The 21,533-nt window shown below is 45.3% G+C and overlaps 1 protein-coding gene and 1 pseudogene across 3 annotated transcripts in view; one reads left to right on the top strand and one right to left on the bottom strand.

Moving 5' to 3' along the window:
- Window positions 1-21,533, top strand: part of LOC126106668 (mediator of RNA polymerase II transcription subunit 1-like) — an 861,203-nt gene that overhangs the window by 349,211 nt on the left and 490,459 nt on the right. The gene's annotated exons all lie outside the window — the stretch shown is intronic.
- Window positions 18,248-18,365, bottom strand: LOC126107138 (5S ribosomal RNA; annotated as a pseudogene).

Raw genomic sequence — 21,533 nt, 5'->3', positions numbered from 1 at the left:
CTGCGGTCGGCAACGTCAATATAAGACGTGTCTGGCGCAGTTGTTAGATCGGTTACTGCTGCTACAATGGCAGGCTATCAAGATTTAAGTGAGTTTGAACGTGGTGTTACATTCGGTGCACGAACGATGGGAAACAGCATCTCCGAGGTAAAGATGAAGTGCGGATTTTCCCGTACGACCATTTCACGAGTGTATCGTGATTATCATGAATCCGGTGCAATGTCAAATCTCCAACATCGATGCCACCGGAAAAAGACCCTGTAAGAACGGGACCAACGACGACTGAAGAGAATCGTTCAGCGTGACGGAAGTGAAACCCTTCCACAAATTGCTGCTGATTTCAATGCGGGGCCATCAACAAGTGTCAGCGTGTGAACCATTCAACGAAACGTCATCGATATGGGCTTTCGGGCCGAAGGCGCATTCGTGTACCCTTGATGACTGCACGACAAAAAGTTTTACGCCTCACCTGAGCCTGTCAACACTGACATTGGACTGTCGATGACTGGAAACAGGTTTCCTGGTCGGACGAACCTCGTTTCAAATTGTATCGAGCGGATGGACAGGTAAGGGTATGGAGACAACCTCATGAACTCATGGACTCTGCATGTTAGTAGGTAACTGTTCAAGCTTGTGGAAGCTCTATAATGATGTGAGGCGTGTGCAATTGCAGTGATATGGCATTCCTGATACGTCTAGATACGACTCTGACCGGTGACACACACGTAAGCATCCTGTCTGATCACCTGCATCCATTCATGTCCATTGTGCATTCGTACAGAGTTGGGCAACTCCAGCAGGACAATGCCACACCCCACACATCCAGAATTGCTACAGAGTGGCTCCAAGAACACTCTTCTGAGTTTAAACACTTCCGCTGGCCGCCAAACTCCCCAGACATGAACATTATTGAGCACATCTGGGATGCCTTGCAACGTGCTGTTCAGAAGAGATCTCCCGTCGTACTCTTACGGATTTACGGACAGCCCTTCTGGATTGATGGTGTCAATTCCCTCCAGCCCTACTTCAGACATTAGTGGAGTCCATGCTACGTCGTGTTGCGGCACTTCTTCGTGCTCGTGGGGGCCCTACAAGATATTAGAAGTACCAGTTTCTTTGGCTGTTCAGTGACATAATTTGTGGTGGTAACGAAGGTACGATCGTATGGAACTGATTCCTAGATATGTGAGTGGCTCAAAGACTGCTTAAGTAATAGATCCTAGTATGTCGTCCTCGACGGTGGGTGATTATCAGCTACAAGGCTTTCGTAATGGGTGCCGCAGGAAAGTGTGTTAGGACGTTGTAATTTACGATTTACAACTAGAAATTATCTGGCAGACAGGCTGAGCAGCAATATGCAGTTATTTGCTGATGGTACTAGTGATGTTGTGAAGCCGTCGAACTTGAGTGACTGTAGGAGGATACAAGGTGACTTAGACAAAATTTCCAGTTGGTGTGATGAATATATATAAATGTATATTAAAAAAATCCGTAAGTTAACGCTGACGAGTTGGAAAAACAAACCCGCAGAGTTCGGATACAGCATTCTTAGTGTCCTGCTTGGCGTAGTCAAGCCGTTAAAATATCAGGACGTAACGTTGCAAAGCGATATGAAATGAAACGAGCGTGTGAGAATTGTGGTAGGGAAGGTGAATAGTCGACTACAGTTCATGGAAGAATTCTAGGGAATTTCTTGATGCAATAATTTACCAACAGCCGTATGTATTGTAGATGTTTATTTTATGAACATCTTATATGCAACCAGTTTCGGCATTACATTGATGCCATCTTCCGGCCCCACACGTCACAGTCGTAAAATCACTATACACGGAAGGAGCCATATAACTGGATCCGTGAATCAAATCTCTATGCAACAGGTCTTGGTGATCAGGCGACACAGTCACCAAGACCTGTTGCATAGCGATTTGATTCAAGGATCGAGTTATATGGCTCCTTTCGTGTATATCGATTTTACGACTGTGACGTGTGGGGCCTGAAGATGGCATCAATGTAATGCCGAAACTGACTGCATATAAGAATTTCATAAAATAAATATCTACAATACACACAGCTGTTGGTAAATTTTAGTATCAAGAAATACTGTCAGCCGTTGTCCCACAGTCCATAATGGATCAGCAGAGAAAAAATTCTAGGGAAGGTTGTTTCAGCAGTATTGGGGACCACATATAGAATGCTGATGCGACCTATTCTTGAGTACTGCTTGAGTGTTTCGGATCCGAATCAGGTCGGATTGTTACCAGTAGGTTCGATCATCACGGAAGTCTCACGGAGATGCTTCGGGAGCTCACATGGGAATCCTGGAAAGAAGATGAAGTTCTCTTTGAGGAACGCTAGTAATAAAATTTAGAGAATCGCATTTGAAGAACGATTCTGCTGCCGCCAACATACATTTCGCGTAAGGACCACGAAGATAAGACATGAGACATTAGGGCTCATACGAAGCATATAGATAGTCGTTGTTCCCTCGCTCTATTCGCGAGTGGAACAGGAAAGATGACTATCAGAGGTACAAGGTACTCTCTGCCACCCACCGTACGGTGGCGTGAGGATTATGTATGTAGGTGTGTACATGCAGATGGGCTCCTTCGTAGGTAAAGCCGGTGGCACACTTCGGGACATTAGTAGTATACAGGGAGAATGCAGTCAGTATGCAAAGGAGAATGTTTACGAAACTCTCTCGTGACCCGCCCTAGAATATTGCTCAACTCTGTGCGTAGGCGTCCGCAAAGGGGAGGAGGGAACTTGCCTCCCCCCGCCCTCCCCTCCCGTCTCTTGAGTCATATACTGATCGGATGGTATTTAGTTCTTATATCATGATATGTCTCGATTTAACAACTCATTTATATCAAAAACTTTCTGGATGGCTGTAACTGTGTGAGACTCAAATCAAATAATAGTAAAAGGGATATTGAGGATATTCAAAGAAGTATAGAAAGGCAGGCAGCACCTAACAGTCGCAGGTTTCTCACTCGCAACTGAGCCTAGTTGGTCGCTCCACTTAATACAGGCTGATTCAAAAAGAATACCACAACTTTAGGAATTTATAACTCTGCAACGACAAAAGGCAGAGCTAAGCACTATCTGTCGGCGAATTAAGGGAGCTATAAAGTTTCATTTAGTTGTACATTTGTTCGCTTGAGGCGCTGTTGACTAGGCGTCAGCGTCAGTTGATGCTAAGATGGCGACCGCTCAACAGAAAGCTTTTTGTGTTATTGAGTATGGGGCACTGAGAATCCGCGGGAAACAACTCAGTATGAACGTGACTCACCTAAGGTGAACGTTTTCTGTGCCATTTCAGCCAATGAAGTTTTTGGTCCCTTTTTTTCGAAGGTGCTACTGTAACTGGACTACAGTATCTGGAGATGTTAGAGAATTGGCTGTTCCCTCAGCTCGAACAAGAAGCACAACAATTCATATTTCAGCAGGATGGAGCGCCACCACATTGGCACTTATCTGCCCGTAACTACCTGAACGTCAACTACCCGAGGCGATGGATCGGCCGCCAGGCAGCCCGTTACAGAGCACTTCATCACTGGCCTCCAAGAAGCCCTGATCTTACCCCCTGCGATTTTTTCTTATGGGGGTATGTTAAGGATATGGTGTTTCGGCCACCTCTCCCAGCCTCCATTGATGATTTGAAACGAGAAATAACAGCAGCTATCCAAACTGTTACGCCTGATATGCTACAGAGAGTGTGGAACGAGTTGGAGTATCGGATTGATATTGCTCGAGTGTCTGGAGGGGGCCATATTGAACATCTCTGAACTTGATTTTGAGTGAAAAAAGACCTTTTTAAATACTCTTTGTAATGATGTATAACAGAAGGTTATATTATGTTTCTTTCATTAAATACACATTTTTAAAGTTGTGGTATTCTTTTTGAATCACCCTGTACTTCGACGGACTCTTATTTCCATATATTTATACGACATATCTGTTTGTAGTTGTGGATCGTTATGTAATCGATGTATACCAGGTACGTATCTCCACTGAGACCAAGTTTTCTAAGATCAAGTTTCCTACCTATGCAGCAGGCTAATATTTTATCGTCGCGTGTCTATTACTACAAAATTTCTCGTAAAGTTGTCATGGAAATAGTATCATGTGCGAAGAATCTGAGGTTGTGATTAATACTTTCAACTAAGTCCTTAACATGGACTGTAACAGTCCTATAAAGTCCCCTGAAGGACATCAAGTATTACTGCACTGTGTGTTGATGAATCTCCATCCTAGATGTCGTGCAGCACACGGCCCTTCTGGAAATCTTCATTTCAGTCACTAATCTGGTTACACGCAGGAACGTATTTTCTATGGACGGCGTTGATGTTGTACTGAATCAAAAATCTATAAATCCCATTTTTCGCATGGAGAAGGTTCTTTCTTTCCGGGTAGACCATAATGTTTGAACTCGAAATGCGACCCCCCCTGCTGCCCCCTTTTCTGCCCCTCCCCCCCCCCCACTCTCTCTCTCCCTCTCTCTCTCTCTTCTGAGTACACGTCACTTTTTCTTCAACAATATCCTTCTTCCATCAGTTGCATAATATCAACATCGGTGTGAGTTTTGCATTAACAATGTTTTATTGCTTTTGTGCAACATTACATCAGTCATATTTCATGGATCTACACACCGTGCAGTTCCTATCGTGTAGGGACAAGACAAACATGTAAATTTTATTTAAGTGGTTGCCAATTTTATTTTCCGAGTCCTTAGCGGCCCATCTTAGAGTAGTATTTGCTTCCTACGACCTCAGTTTGTTATTGGATGCACATATGGCTGGCGGATCAGTGGTAGAACGCCGACGAAAGGCACATTGGACCGAAAGCATTGACTCACTCTTTGCAAACTGCAGCACACAAAAGATCTTCTGTTGGGCGGACGTACAAAGTGAGTACACGCAATGACTGACATCTGGTGGCAATTTTCTGGCTCTCTAGGGCACGCTCATTTCCTTGCCGGCACGTTCCAAGTTTGGTTATTATTATCATCCAAAATGTATTGCTGGTGGCAGGAAATGACGTTGATGGGTCTCTCTCTCTCTCTCTCTCTCTCTCTCTCTCTCTCGCACACACACACACACACACACACACACAAACACACAAACTGTTGCCGGCCGGGTTGACCGAGTGGTTCTAGGCGCTACAATCAGACACCGCGCGACCGCTACGGTCGCAGATTCGAATCCTGCCTCGGGCATGGATGTGTGTGATGTCCTTAGGTTAGTTAGGTTTAAGTAGTTCTAAGTTCTAGGGGACTGATGACCTCAGAAGTTAAGTCCCATAGTGCTCAGAGCCATTTGAACCAACACAAACTGTTCCAGCCATTGTTCTATTCGCCGTCTTTGACAGCAATCAGATCCCCAGCTGGAATATTTTGATGTCAAATTTGAACACGATTTCCACAAGCAGTTTACAAATGTTTTATTTTCGCTGTTGCAAAGAGTACCAGTACTCAGAAAAATTCTCGTTTCATTTTAGTCAGTTCCATAAATACTCAAACAGATTCCTTTATATATATATATATATATATATATATATATATATATATATATATACGAATCAGCCCATTAGGACTTCGCAAAGTACTTTGTGGCGTGCATTTGCCTTTCTTTGTGCCCATACTTCTTTCATTCTTTTGCTGTGAGCTTCTTTTCTTTCTTGAGACCACATTGTTCCAGTCTTTGGTTTCTCCTCTTGGTCAACTTACCACTTGTGAATTTTGGATCTGAAGAATTCCCTGTTTTGGATATCCTCTGGTGTAATTCCTGCTAGTTTCAGATCTGTTTTGATTTCGCCAATCCATTTCGTTGTGTCTGTTTTAGATTTACTCCTCTTTTCATAGAATTCAGCTATTTGCTTTGTCTGTCCATATACTCTTAATCTGCTTTTTCTAATGTCACTGTGAATATTAGAGTATTGTCTGATTTCCTGTTTGCCTCTGAGCCGGTACTGTTCATCTACAATTTTATTTTTATTTTTTTATTTTACACCGTATTTTAGTTCTACGTGACGATGCTTTACTGAGTGCACTTATATGTTTTGACGGAGCCATTACGACTTTACCACATATTGACACGGTGTAGAACAGATCTGAAGATGTTCATTACTGACTGAAACCGGTCATCGTCAAAGGAATTTATATTGTGGTCAAAGACTGGAATAATAAAAAAAAAGCATTTGACAGTACTGGATCACTATATTGGCGACTATGTCGCAGCTGGTGATTCTTTCTGTGTCTCGGGCAGACAAACTAAGTGTGGCTGACGCTCTAGACCTCCACCTAATCGCAGTGTGCCGATGGTAAGGCGTGAATTCTATGGTTCAATTTCAGTGTGGCAGCTCTTCATTTTGCCAGTGGTGTTGAGTTTCGTATCCCACTTTTATGTCTTCGATATATATATGTGGATTTCCGTGTACCAGGTACAACTCCCAGCCCTTATTCCATTTGCTGCCTCTAACAGCAATCAGATCCCCACCTGAAATACATCTCTCTTGCATTCCATTCTTAGCTGCATTCTTTGGCAGTTGGTCGGCCTTCACATTCCCCACAATGCTGGCACATCGCTTCGTAAATACACACGATACCGTTTCTTCGTAGTTCTCATACAGTAGCAGTTGTCTGGTATCGCTCGTAGCAGCTCTGTCTGTCTTCATCAAAATTATGTTAGTGTTTGCAGTGCGGGGAGCGAATTCATTTTTATTACGATATGATCAGCTTGGACAGGTCGAACTGTATCTTAGTGCTCTTTCAAAGGTTAAGAATTCCTCCATGTGAATTGATGCCTCTCGATCTTAGTGTTTTCTTCCACTTCTCACTTCTTTCACCTTTGGCGTCTCTGGAATACGCTAAGTTGTACGGTGATCCGTAGCCCACGTTAAAATAAACACTGTCCAGTTACATTAACGTGACCACTTGCGAAAAGCGGTAATAACCACCTTTGGAAACGCGAACAGCTGCGAGACGTGAAATACCAGCAGTAAACCTCTCCGTGATGCATAACGCCTCTCTTGTAACATCTGCCATTGGAGTTTGGTATCTCTGTAGCGCTCTCGCGCTGACTAAACGATCGCGTGACGAAATGCGCCGCTCTCCTTTGGATCTACATCTACATTTATACTCTGCAAGCCACCCAACGGTGTGTGGCGGAGGGAACTTTACGTGCCACTGCCATTACCTCCCTTTACTGTTCCAGTCGCGTATGGTTCGTGGGAAGAACGACTGCCGGAAAGCCTCCGTGCGCGCTCGAATCTCTCTAATTTTACATTCGTGAGCTCCTCGGGAGGTATAAGTAGGGGGAAGCAATATATTCGATACCTCATCCAAAAACGCACCCTCTCGAAACATGGACAGCAAGCTACACCGCGTTGCAGAGCGCCTCTCTTGCAGAGTCTGCCACTTGAGTTTGCTAAACATCTCCGTAACGCTATCACGCTTACCAAATAACCCTGTGACGAAACGCGCTGCTCTTCTTTGGATCTTCTCTACCTCCTCTGTCAACTCGATCTGGTACGGATCCCACACTGATGAGCAATACTCAAGTATAGGTCGAACGAGTGTTTTGTAAGCCACCTCCTTTGTTGATGGACTACATTTTCTAAGGATTCTCCCAATGAATCTCAACCTGGCACCCGCCTTACCAGCAATTAATTTTATATAATCATTCCAGTTCAAATCGTTCCGTACGCATACTCCCAGATATTTTACAGAAGTAGCTGCTACCAGTGTCTGTCTCTTCTATTAGACATACGTGGGAAGGATTTCAGGTTGATGAACAATACCCAAGAATCGGTCGAACAAGCGCACTGTAAGCCACTTTCTTCGTGGATGAGTCATTTTTCCTATAAATCTCAGTCTGGCATCTGCTTTCCCTACGATTTGTTTTATGTGGCCATTCCACTTGAAGTCGCTCTGAATAGTTGCTTCTAGATATTTTACGGTAGATACTGTTTCCAGAAATTTGTCATCTGTTGTGCAGTTGCACGGAGTGGATTTCACTTCTTATGTATGCGCAATATGTCGGCTTTATTTTCGTTCTGGGTCGACTGCCAGAGGCTGCACCATTCATCTATCCTCTGCAGGTCATTCTGCAAATCAACACTACCTTCTGGCGTTTTACTTTATTAACGACCACCACATTATCTGCGAACCGTCTTAAAGCGCATCCGATGGTTTCTACTAGATCATTTACGAGGGTTGGAACTTAAATATTTATCCATAACCAACACAAAAGAGTTTGCACCTGTTACTGTCCTTCAAAGTAGTCACCAGCGTTGTGTAGAACCCGTTGCCAGCGATGTGGGAGGCGTAGTATACCGTTAGCAGAGCCTGTTCTGTTGATGTTGCGAATGGAGCGGTCTACTGCCTGTCGAATCTCTGGAACAGTTCTGAAGCGAATGCCACGAAGTGGTTCCTTCATCTTCGGAATCAAATCAAAGTCAAAAGGACTTAAATCCGGAGAGTATGGTGGACGATACAGTACTTCCCAGTCCCATCGACCGAACGTGGCAGCCACAGCTTGTGCTGTATGCACCCGCGCATTGTCGTGCAAAATGATGGCTGGGTTGCGCAGAAAGTGTCGCCGCTTCTTTCACAAAGCTGGTCGCAGTTAATACTCCAAAAACGAACAGTAATACTGTGCATGGACGGTCTGCCGTGGAGGAACGTAATGCGTTAGGATAACACCATCACAGTCGTACACGAGAATCACCATAACTTTAGACCGCTCCATTCGCACCATCAACAGAACAGGCTCTGCTAACGGTATACTACGCCTTCCACATCGCTGGTGTTTACTTTGGAGGACAGTAACAGGTGCAAGCATGTAACTCTTTTGTATAGTTTGTGAATAAATAGTTGCCACTATTTAAGTTCCAACCCTCGTATATACATCGTAAATAGTAAAGGTCCAATCACACTTCGTTGAGGTACTCTTGAAATTACCTTTACCTATCTCGATAGTCTTCGATTATGAGCTACATGTTGTGTTTTGTATGAAAGCAAGTCTTGAATTCAGTATAAACTCTGGTCCGATACTTGGTAAGCTGAAATTTTTTTCACTAAACGGCAGTGCGGGACGGTGTCAAATGCCTTACTGAAGTCAAGGAACACGGCATCAACCCGAGCGCTGATATCTACTGCGCTGTGGATCTCATGCAGGAACAGAGCGAGCTGAGTTTCACAGGATATCTGTTTGTAGAATCCATGTAGATTTATACAGAGGTTCAGATGGTTCTGAGCACTATAGGACTTAACATCTGACGTCATCAGTCCCCTAGAACTACTTAAACCTAACTACTGTGCAGTACTGCTGCACGGTGTGGGATCCTTACCAGATAGGACTGACGGAGTACACCGAAAAAGTTCAAAGAAGGGCAGCACATTTTGCAAAATCGCGAAATATGGCAGAGAGGGTCACTGAAATTATAGGGTTTGGGCTGGACATCGTTAAAGGAAAGGCGTTTTTCGTTGCGACCGAATTTCTCTCGAAATTCCAGTCACCAACTTTCTCCTCCGGATGCGAAAATATTTTATTGACACCGACCTACATAGGGAGAAATGATCACCAAGATAAAATAAGGGAAATCAGAGCTCGTACGGAAAGATATAGGTGTTCGTTCTTTCAGCGCGCGCTATACGAGATTGGAATAATAGAGAATTGTGAAGGTGGTTCGATGAACCGTCTGCCAGGCACTTAAATGTGACTTGCAGAGTATCCATGTAGATGCAGATGTAAACACAGATGTATCTTCCGTCTACATACATCGATAAATTGACGCTTCCTCGATATATCGATAGTCGACAATGATATTTATTTAATATCGCTATATCGGATTCCCGATATTTTTAAAAATATAACATTCCTCGATCGTAGAACCTGTAGAAAAATGGTAGTGTTGAAAGTCGCAAATAATGCGATAGGTAGAATCTTCTGAAGAAGGGCTCCAAGTGGCCGAAACCTGTTAAGAAATTAAATTTGTGTTAAGCAAGTGATTGCTGATTATTTCGCTATTTACTGCTTCGATTGCTGAGGATGGAAAAAATATTAAATATGACCGATGCAGCGTTCCTTGAGGATAATCTTGTCTGGTCTGGGACGCGTCAGCACGGCGATTATGTGGCAGCCGCCTGTACTTGGCTGTTGGTGTGTTGGTGGTGGGGGGAAGTCAGCGCGGCCCCACAAAGGCCTGCCTGTAAGTGAGCCCAGGTGAGCGGTCGCCCCCTCGCTTTTTATCTCCTCTGCCGCCGCGTCCCGTCCTCTTCTCTGCTGCGCTATCTTTCGCTACGCTCGTCTGTCCGGTAACGGTTCCTGCGACGAGCAAAGGTCTCGCTGCTGGCAAGGGACAGACAGAGAGAGAGAGGACAGAGGGAGAGACAAAGAGAGAGAGAAGAGAGAGAGAGAGAGAGAGAGAGAGAGAGAGAGAGAGAGAAAGACTCTTTTAAGGGGACCGTTTCGCCGTCGGACTGTGAAATCCTTCTGCAAGGACACCCGACTCCATGCGGCTGTTAATCCTTTACTGGCAGACCTCGCATCGTCGTAGAGGTTGCCCATATACTACTGAAAGGAAGCTAAACCGTAAAAAATATTATCCAACAACCTTAAAGGAAGGTAGAAGACGAGGTACTGGCGGAATTAAAGCTGTGAGGACGGGACGTGGGTCGTGCTTGGGTACCTCAGTCGGTAGAGCACTTGTCCGCGAAAGGCAAAGGTCCCGAGTTCGAGTGTCGGTCGGGCACACAGTTTTAATCTGGCAGGAAGTTTCAACCTTAAAGGAGCACACTGCTATCTACAGAGCGCTGTAGATTCCATAACAGCTACATTCCTTTCAGAGTATGCTGTTAAAATAGCCCCATGCTTTGTGATCATACACAACAGCTCACTCGAGGAAAAATTGGTGTCTATAGAGTGGAAAGTCGCACAGGTTACACCATTACTAGGAAAGTAAGTACGAGTTATCCATCCACTTACAGACACATATTACTTACGTCGATTTCCAGTAGGAGGTTAGAGCATACGAGCGCTATTCGGAAAGCAAGGAACGATACGTCGCGAAATGGAAACCACAGTGAAAATCAAAACTGTTTTATTTGCAACGGTTAGCTACACCTTCCAGCTACTTCTCTACACAGTCGCCGATCAGACATCTGTCGTAGCATTGCACCAACTTTTCAGTTCTCTCGTAACACACTAATGGCCAATAAATTGCTACACCCAGAAGAAATGCAGATGATAAACGGGTATTCATTAGACAAATATATTATACTAGAACTGACATGTGATTAAATTCTCACGCAATTTGGGTGCATAGATCCTGAGAAATCAGTACCCAGAACAACCACCTCTGGCCGCAATAATGGCCTTGATACGCCTGGGCATTGAGTCAAACAGAGCTTGGATGGCGTGTACAGGTACAGCTGCCCATGCAGCTTCAACACGGTACCACAGTTCATCAAGAGTAGTGACTGGCGTATTGTGACGAGCCAGTTGCTCGGCCTCCATTGACTAGACGTTTTCAATTGGTGAGAGATGTGGAGAATTTGCGGGCCAGGGCACCAGTCGAACATTTTCTGTATCCAGAAAGGCCCGTACAGGACCTACAACATGCGGTCGTGCATTATCCTGCTGAAGTGTAGGGTTTCGCAGGGATCGAATGAAGGGTAGAGCCATGGGTCGTAACACATCTGAAATGTAACATCCACTGTTCAAAGTGCCGTCAATGCGAACATGAGGTGGCCGAGACGTGTAACCATGCCATCACGCCGGGTGATACGCCAATATGGCGATGACGAATACACGATTCCAATGAGCGTTCACCGCGATGTCGCCAGACACGGATGCGACCATCATGATGCTGTAAACAGAGCCTGGATTCATGCGAAAAAATGACGTTTTCCCATTCGTGCACCCAGGTTCGTCGCTGAGTACACCATCACAGGCGCTCCTGTCTGCGATGCAGCGTCAAGGGTAACCGCAGCCATGGTCTGATACGAGGCCGATAGGATCCAGCACGGCGTTCCGTATTACCCTCCTGAACCCACCTATTCCATATTCTGCTAACAGTCACTGGATCTCGGCAAGGCGAGCAGCAATGTCGCGATACGATAAAGCGCAATCGCGATAGGCTACAATCCGACCTTTATCAAAGTCGGAAACGTGATGGTACGCATTTCGCCTCCTTACACGAGGCATCACAACAACGTTTCACCAGGCAACGCCGGTCAACTGCTGTTTGTGTATGAGAAATCGGTTGGAAACTTTCCTCATGTCAGCACGTTGTAGGTGTCGCCACCGGCGCCAACCTTGTGTAAATGCTATGAAAAGCTAATCATTTGCATATTACAGCATCTTCTTCATGTTGTTTAAATTTCGCGTCTGTAGCACGTCATCTTCGTGGTGTAGCAATTTTGATGGCCAGACATCCGCCATTGCTCTTCGACAATTTTCTACACTGGACTGCAGCTCGTTGTCTGTGTCAAAATATTGTCTTCATAGCCAGCGGTTCATATGAGCAGAGATGAACCTCAGGAGAGCCAATTATGGGCTGTATTGTGGGTGATCAAACACGTCCCATCGAAAACGCTGCAAGAGCATCTTCGTTGCAGCTGCAGAGTGCGGCCGAGAATCGTCTTGTAGAACGAACTGCATGACAGTTACGTTATGTGGATTGCATAGCTTCAGGCGAAATCTTTTGCCAGGTCCTCATACTTGGGGGGGGGGGGGGGGAGACACCAATTTCTAGCCCTCTTTACGTTCTCCCTGTGATCTCAGAACTGAAATAAGCGACATGATGCGATGGACGGGCGTGCTAGACACGATGCCCAACGCATCTATGCAAAGCTTCATCAGATTTTCATTGTATTTTCAATTTCGCGACCGATCGTTCCTTTCTTTCCGAATAACCCTCGTATTATGTCTTCCAACATTAAGAAAAACCTCGGTGAAAACTGTTTATTGACAGATAGTGAGCACGGATTCAGAAGATATTATTGTGAAACACAAGTATCTCTTTACTCACACGAAGTAGTGAGCGCTGTCGATACCGGATCTGAAACTCATTCCATGTTTTTAGATTTCCGGAAGCCTTTTGTCACCGGTTGTCAGAGGCTATTCCTGATCATATTCCGTGCCTAAGGAGTATCGTTCCTATTCTGTGGCTCGATTCGTGATTTCCTGTGAGAAAGATCACAGTTCGCAGTACTTCATGGAAAGTCATCGAGTAAAGCAAAAGTGATATCTGCCGTTCCTCAAAGAAGTGTTACACACGCCTTCCTCTCTTTGTAATCTATAGTATAAACGATTTTGGGAACAATCTGAGCAGCCCTCTTAGATTTTTTCAGATGATGCTGTCATTTACTGTCTAGTAAAGTTCTCAGAAGATGAAACCAAATTTCAGAACGATTTAGACAAGACATCTGTATGATGCCAAAAGTGACAGTCACTTGAACACTAAAAGAAATCCGTTAAATTTCGGTTACACGCAGATCTAAAGGCTGTCAATTCAGTTAAATACCTAGGGGTTACAAGCACGAATAGCTGAAAAAGGAACTGACATAGGAACGTTCACATAGAAAATATTGTGAGGAACCTGGGGAGCCAGCCGTTGTGGCCGAGCGGTTCTAGGCGCTTCAGTCCGGAACCGCGCTGCTGCTACCGTTGCAAGTTTGAATCCTGCCTCCGGCATGGATGTGTGTGCTGTCCTTAGGTTAGTTAGTTAAGTAGTTGTAAGTCTAGGGGACCGATGACCTCAGATGTTAAGTCCCATTGTGCTCAGAGCCATTTGAACCATTTTTTTTATTTATTTTTTTTTATGGCGGGGAAAAGACTTTGTTTGTTGCCAGAGCACTTAGGAGATGCAACAGGTCTTCTATTTGACTACAGTTGTCCGTAACCCTCTGCAGTATTGCAATGGGGTATGGGATTTTTACCAGGTAGTACCGACAGAGGACATCCAAGAAGTTCAGAGAAGACCTCTCCTTTTGTATTATGGCGGAACAGGGGAGAGGGTGTCGTGTGTGTGGGGAGAGACAATCATTAAAACGCGTTTTCGTTGCGGCGAAATCTTTTCCCGAAATTTCAGTCACTGACTTTCTCTTTCGAATGCGAAAATGTTTTGGTTACGCCGACCTACACACATAATTAAGTAAGAGAAATGAGAGCTTGCACATAAAGATTTAAGTGTTCGTTTTTGCCGAGCTCTCAAATGCAAAGTTCAAAGTAGTCACGTAGATGCAGATGTGTAGATGTAGACACTGTAGAAATGATACCACGCTGTGATGCAACGATCGTCGACTGACATGGAACTATATACCAGTCGGTTGTAAGGAATCAGAACAGTGCGATGGGTCGATCTGGGGATGTGACAGGATGTCAGAAAGCAGGTGGAGGTGCCCATGGATAAAAGTGGCGGATTTGTTGATGGATCAACACGGACTGTCCAAAGTGCTTAGTGCACCACCCGCAGCCAAGTAACGCGGCGGGGATCACAGTGGTAGTAAAAACATACTAACCGACAGGGGCAGGAAAAAGGACTTGGTGCCACTTGCACGGGGTGACAGTCGTACGGAGTCCAGGACACTGTGGGCAGTGGACGGGGTGTTCCAGAAGCAGGATACACTGGCCCGGCAGACGCTAACTGCGACTTCTTCTGGGGAAAGCCAAAGTCCGTTTCTGCACATAGTTGCCTGTCCCCGTATCAGTTCGTGTTGTGCCGGCCGGAGTGGCCGAGCGGTTAAAGGCGCTACAGTCTGGAACCGCACGACCGCTACGGTCGCAGGTTCGAATCCTGCCTCGGGCATGGATGTGTGTGATGTCCTTAGGTTAGTTAGGTTTAAGTAGTTCTAAGTTCTAGGGGACTTATGACCACAGCAGTTGAGTCCCATAGTGCTCAGAGCCATTTGAACCATTTTAGTTCGTGTTGTGCGTGGCACTCTCCCCGAGTTCAGTACTGCAGTTGTCCTGTGACAGGCAAGCAGTGTTCCGTGTTTTAGTGGTCAGATAATGGAGTTCACCTAAACCACGAAAGAGAAGCCTTGACTGATTTACAACTTGCATCAGTGAATAGTGGACTATACGAGGTGCATTCAAGTTCTAAGGCCTCCGATTTTTTTTCTAATTAACTACTGACCCGAAATCGATGAAACTGGCGTTACTTCTCGACGTAATCGCCCTGCAGACGTACACGTTTTTCACAACGCTGACGTCATGATTCCATGGCAGTGGCGAAGGTTTCTTTAGGAGTCTGTTTTGACCACTGGAAAATCCCTGAGGCAATAGCAGCACGGCTGGTGAATGTGCGGCCACGGAGAGTGTCTTTCATTGTTGGACAAATCCAAAAGTCACTAGGAGCCAGGTCAGGTGAGTAGGGAGCATGAGGAATCACTTCAAAGTTGTTATCACGAAGAAACTGTTGTGTAACGTTAGCTCGATGTGCGGGTGCGTTTTCTTGGTGAAATAGCACACGCGCAGCCCTTCCCGGACGTTTTTGTTGCAGTACAGGAAGGAATTTGTTCTTCAAGACATCTTCATAGGATGCACCTGTTACCGTAGTGCCCTTTAGAACGCAATGGGTAAGGATTACGCCCTCGCTGTCCCAGAACATGGACACCATCATTTTTTCAGCACTGGCGGTTACCCGAAATTTTTTTGGTGGCGGTGAATCTCTGTGCTTCCATTGAGCTGATTGGCGCTTTGTTTCTGGATTGAAAAATGTCATCCACGTCTCATCCATTGTCACAACCGACGAAGAGAAAGTCCCATTCGTGCTGTCGTTGCGCGTCAACATTGCTCGGCAACATGCCACACGGGCAGCCGTGTGGTCGTCCGTCAGCATTCGTGGCACCCACCTGGATGACACTTTTCGCATTTTCAGGTCGTCATGCAGGATTGTGTGCACAGAACCCACAGAAACGCCAACTCTGGAGGCGATCTGTTCAACAGTCATTCGGCGATCTCCCAAAACAATTCTCTCCACTTTCTCGATCATGTCGTCAGACCGGCTTGTGCGAGCCCGAGGTTGTTTCGGTTTGTTGTCACACGATGTTCTGCCTTCATTAAACCGTCGCACCCACGAACGCACTTTCGACACATCCATAACTCCATCACCACATGTCTCCTTCAACTGTCGATGAATTTCAATTGGTTTCACACCACGCAAATTCAGAAAACGAATGATTGCACACTGTTCAAGTAAGGAAAACGTCGCCATTTTAAGTATTTAAAACAGTTCTTATTCTCGCCGCTGGCGGTAAAATTCCATCTGCTGTACGGTGCTGCCATCTCTGGGATGTATTGACAATGGACGCGGCCTCCTTTTAAAACAATGCGCATGTTTCTATCTCTTTCCTGTCCGGAGAAAAAAAATCGGAGGCCTTAGAACTTGAATGTACCTCGTACAACCAAACAAGAAGTGACTTACTGGCGTTGCGTCAACTTTATAAAGAATGAATGTAAAGGAAGACTATCCACAAAAAGCAACACAGCTTTAGGGGAAGGCAGCCATGGTCGTATTCCAGTTGGAGCAACGAATGAAGAGCGAAAACATTTTGTCAGTGTAAAGAAGCGAGCTAAAGAACCATACCCTACAGTTTGATCACTCTACGTTGAAGAAGTTGGGCAGCTCTTCAATAGAGGCTACGACTTATCAACATCGTTACCATCACTAGGAAATCCGAAACAGTCGTTACATCGCATTAGGTGAAAACATATGGGTCCTTCACAAGATCCCGTCGATTCTGGAGGAATATTCTTCCAAGAAAATAAATTACTGATGAATGATGGTAGCAGTTTTTTACTGCAGATGATAACAGGGGACCGAACGACAGAATACTGGTGTTTGCCAGCGAAAAGAGAAAAGCGAGTTTATCAAACTGCGCATCATTCTTTGTGAATGGAACGTTCAAGTGTTCGGGCAAGCAGTTTGGACAATTGTTTGTACTCTACGCCGACCTTCATAGTTCTTGGGAGGAAACAATACACCGTTCGAGTGTGCGTTTGTTTGCGTGGGCATCTTCCGCATCAGCTGATAAAATCTGTTACTATAGGTTACTGGACTGGAGCCAGTCAGCTCAAGACGGATAGCCTACAGTAACAGACTATTCCAGTTGTTTGCGCTTTGCTGCCAACTAAAAAGCAAGAAACATATGAACCTGTTTCTTTAAAGCTATTGAAACTAACTTGGCTGGATGGAACCCTGCATCTCTGATGACGGACTTCGGAATTGCCGTAGTCCAAGCAGGTCACAGTTTGTTTCCTGGGACAGAGATTACTGTTTGCAATTATCATTGTATTCAATGTTTGTGGAAACAAGTTCAGTGTTGTGGCATTGTCCCAGCCTATAAGAAAAACGAGGGAGTACGTTGTCACATAGGAGTGTGTTTGCTCTAGCACATGTTCCCCTGAAAATGTTGGATGATAGTTGACTGTATATTCAGAAGAGCATGACTGAAAACCCACTACCTTTGGGATTTCCGTGACTATTTCTCGGACTAGTGGCTCGGTAACGCATATATGCCAATAGAGATGTGGAATTGTCGTGGAAGGCGCCATCACACTAACAACGTCTCAGGAAGATGGAACCGAAGAATAAATTCAATAATATAATTTTTCCTGGAAGTCTGGCAACTTGTTTTTCCCAGGTTGAGTTTATGCCAAGTTTGGAGTAAACATCGTTCTGTTTGATGGTGACAGAGATCAAAAATTTTTTTCGCATTTTTCGGTGTGCAGTCCGTATTTCAAACATTTCTTAGACGCACTTGTAATTCGAATGAAGAAAATCGTTTTAGGTATAAGAGTAAAAACTATAAAAATGTGAAACAGCCATTAATATTTTTTTTTAAAGGTGAAGTTTTAGGGTAGTGTTTCTCCTTAAAAACGAAGAGTAGCTGTTTTCAAAGAGATGAAAAGTAGCATGATGGTCAGGTTGGGAACTTCACAGCGGTCGGACACATGAACATCAACGTTTTAGTGCAGGATGCCTAGTTTGTATGTTTATTGTATGCAATGAAATGATACGCATAAACTAAACTCCCCCCGAACAGGCCATGAAGGTCCAAAGGTTACCGACTGGCCGCCGTGTCATCCTCAGCCCACAGGCGTCACTGGATGCGGATGTGGAGGGGCACGTGGTCAGCACACCGCTGTCCCGGCCGTCTGTCAGTTTCCGAGACCGGAGCCGCTACTTGTCAATCAAGTAGCTCCTCAGTTTCCATCACAAAGGCTGAGTGTGCACTCACAGCCAACAGCGCTCGGCAGACCGGATGGTCACCCATCCAAGTGCTAGCCCAGCCCGACATCGCTTAACTTCGGTGATCTGACGGGAACCGGTGTTACCACTGCCGCAACACCGTTGGCTTATGATACGCACAGTGTTCTATTAAAGTGCGTCAAAACTTTGTACGCATCAAAAAAATTCAGTTTACAATAACATTCCATGCGAAAGATTATGGACAGCGAAAGGCTGAAAAAACGAAAACAAAAGAAATAAACACATTATGTTCACCTCCTTAATAGGCGGTATGTCCACCTTTCGAACGGATACCAACGGCGTCGCGTCGTGGCGCGGTAGCAGTGAAGCCTTGATAGGTCGGCGGAGGGAGCTGGTACCACATCTGCACACACAAGTCACCTAATTCATTAAAATACCGTGGAGTGGGACGAAGAACTCTGACGCCACGTCCAATCACATACCGTAATTGGAACTCGCGACTGTGTTCTTCGAACCACTCCATCACAATCCTGGCCTTGTGACTTGGCTCATTGTTGTTGTTGTTGTTGTGGTCTTCAGTCCTGAGACTGGTTTGATGCAGCTCTCCATGCTACTCTATCCTGTGCAAGCTTCTTCATCTCCCAGTACCTACTGCAGCCTACATCCTTCTCAATCTGCTTAGTGTATTCATCTCTTGGTCTCCCCCTACGATTTTTACCCTCCACGCTGCCCTCCAATACTAAATTTGTGATCCCTTGATGCCTCAGAACATGTCCTACCAACCGATCCCTTCTTCTGGTCAAGTTGTGCCACAAACTTCTCTTCTCCCCAATCCTATTCAATACTTCCTCATTAGTTATGTGATCTACCCATCTAATCTTCAGCATTCTTCTGTAGCACCACATTTCGAATGCTTCTATTCTCTTCTTGTCCAAACTATTTACCGTCCATGTTTCACTTCCATACATGGCTACACTCCATACAAATACTTTCAGAAATGACTTTCTGACACTTAAATCTGTACTCGATGTTAACAAATTTCTCTTCTTCAGAAACGCTTTCCTTGCCATTGCCAGTCTACATTTTATATCCTCTCTACTTCGACCATCATCAGTTATTTTGCTCCCCAAATAGCAAAACTCCTTTACTACTTTACTACTTTAAGTGTCTCATTTCCTAATCTAATACCCTCAACATCAACCGACTTAATTCGACTACATTCCATTATCCTCGTTTTGCTTTCGTTGATGTTCATCTTATATCCTCCCTTCAAGACACCATCCATTCCGTTCAACTGCTCTTCCAAGTCCTTTGCTGTCTCTGACAGAATTACAATGTCATCGGTGAACCTCAAAGTTTTTATTTCTTCTCCATGGATTTTAATACCTACACCGAATTTTTCTTTTGTTTCCTTTACTGCTTGCTCAATATACAGATTGAATAACATCGGGGAGAGGCTACAACCCTGTTTCACTCCCTTCCCAACCACTGCTTCCCTTTCATGCCCCTCGACTCTTATAACTGCCATCTGGTTTCTGTACAAATTGTAAATAGCCTTTCGCTCCCTATATTTTACCCTGCCATCTTTAGAATTTGAAACAGAGTATTCCAGTCAACATTGTCAAAAGCTTTCTCTAAGTCTACAAATCCAGTTGAACAGTGCCACTGCCGTCGAGAAACGTGAGTCATGAAAGGATGTACATGGTCTGCAGCCAGTGTACGATTCTCTTTGGCCGCCAAGGTGCCTTGCCCAAGCTTCACGAGACCAATGGATGCCCACGTGAATCTTCCCCAGAGCATATTTGAGCCGCCGGTAGTCCGGCAGTACAGGTGTCAGGGAGCTGTTCCACTGGAAGACGACGGATTCGCGCCCTCCCACCTCGATGATGACGAAAGTGTCGGGTTTCATCAGACCGTGCAGCGCTCTGCCACTGCGCCAACGTGCAGTAGCGATGGTCACGTGCCCATTTCAGACTTACTTGCCGATGTCACGGTGTTAATATTGGCACGTGCACGGGACGTCACCTGCGGAGATCCATCGTTAGGAGTGTTCGGTGTACAGATGTGTTCAGACCAGACACGTTTGTCTCTGCCCAGCATTAATTCTGATCTTTGTTCCGCCACGGTTCGCCGCCCGTCATGCTTTGTCAGTCTGCCGAGACTGCGATGTCCGACATCTGTAATGAGGCGTGGCTGCCCACCCCAACGACGTCTGGACGTTGTTTCACCTTGGTGAAGTCATTAACATGACTACTAAAAGAAATCCGCTTAATTTCGATTAGGCGATAAGTCACACAAATCTGAAGGCTGTAAGTTCAACTAAATACTTAGGGGTTATAATTACAAATAACCTAAATTGGAACGATCACATAGTTAATATTGTGGGTAGAACAAACAAAAAACTGCGATTCATTGGCAAAACACTTAGAAAGTGCAACAGGTCTACTAAAGAAACTGCTTACACCACGCTTGTCCGACCTATTCTGGAGTATTGCTGTGCGGTGTGGGATCTGCATCAGGTGGGACTGACGGATGACATCGAAAAAGTACAAAGAAGGGCGGCTCGTTATGTATTATCGCGAAATAGGGGAGATAGTACCACATGCATTGGAGTGGCAATAATTAAAACAAAGGCATTTCTCGTTGAGACGTGATCTTCAAGTATGGTTCAAATGGCTCTGAGCACTATGGGACTGAACTTCTGAGGTAATCAGTCCCCTAGAACTTAGAACTACTTAAACCTACCTAACCTAAGGGCATCACACACATCCATGCTCGAGGCAGGATCCGAACCTGCGACCGTAGCGGTCGCACGGTTCCAAACTGAAGCCCCTAGAATCGCTCGGCCACAGCGGCTGGCAACGGGATCTTCTCATGACATTTCAATCACCAGTTTCCTCCACCGATTGCGAAAACATTCTGTTGGCACCCACTTACATAGGGAGAAATGATCATCACGACAAAATAAAAAAATCAGGTCTCGCACAGAAAAATTTTTGTGCTCGTTTTCCCTGCGCGCCGTTCGAGAGTCGAACGGTAGAGAGACAGCTTGAAGGTGGTTCATTGAACCCTCTGCCAGGCACGTTATTGTGAATAGCAGAGTAAACACGGAGATGTAGCTGGTTTCGCCACGTATTCAAGACGCCCACCACAGGAGTCCTCAAACGCCTGACAAGGTGTGCAGCTTCCAGAAATCTCGTACCGAGCCTCCGGGCGATCACCATCTGTCCTCGGTCAAACGGACGTAGGTCGCGCGCCACCCCTATTCTACACGCGGACAGCACACCCACTGATACTACATGCACCGTGCGTTT

Source organism: Schistocerca cancellata, chromosome 10 (assembly GCF_023864275.1).
Source record: "Schistocerca cancellata isolate TAMUIC-IGC-003103 chromosome 10, iqSchCanc2.1, whole genome shotgun sequence".
NCBI lineage: Eukaryota > Metazoa > Arthropoda > Insecta > Orthoptera > Acrididae > Schistocerca > Schistocerca cancellata.
The sequence above is the reverse complement of the archived record's forward strand: the minus strand, read 5'-3'. Positions and strand labels throughout refer to the sequence as shown.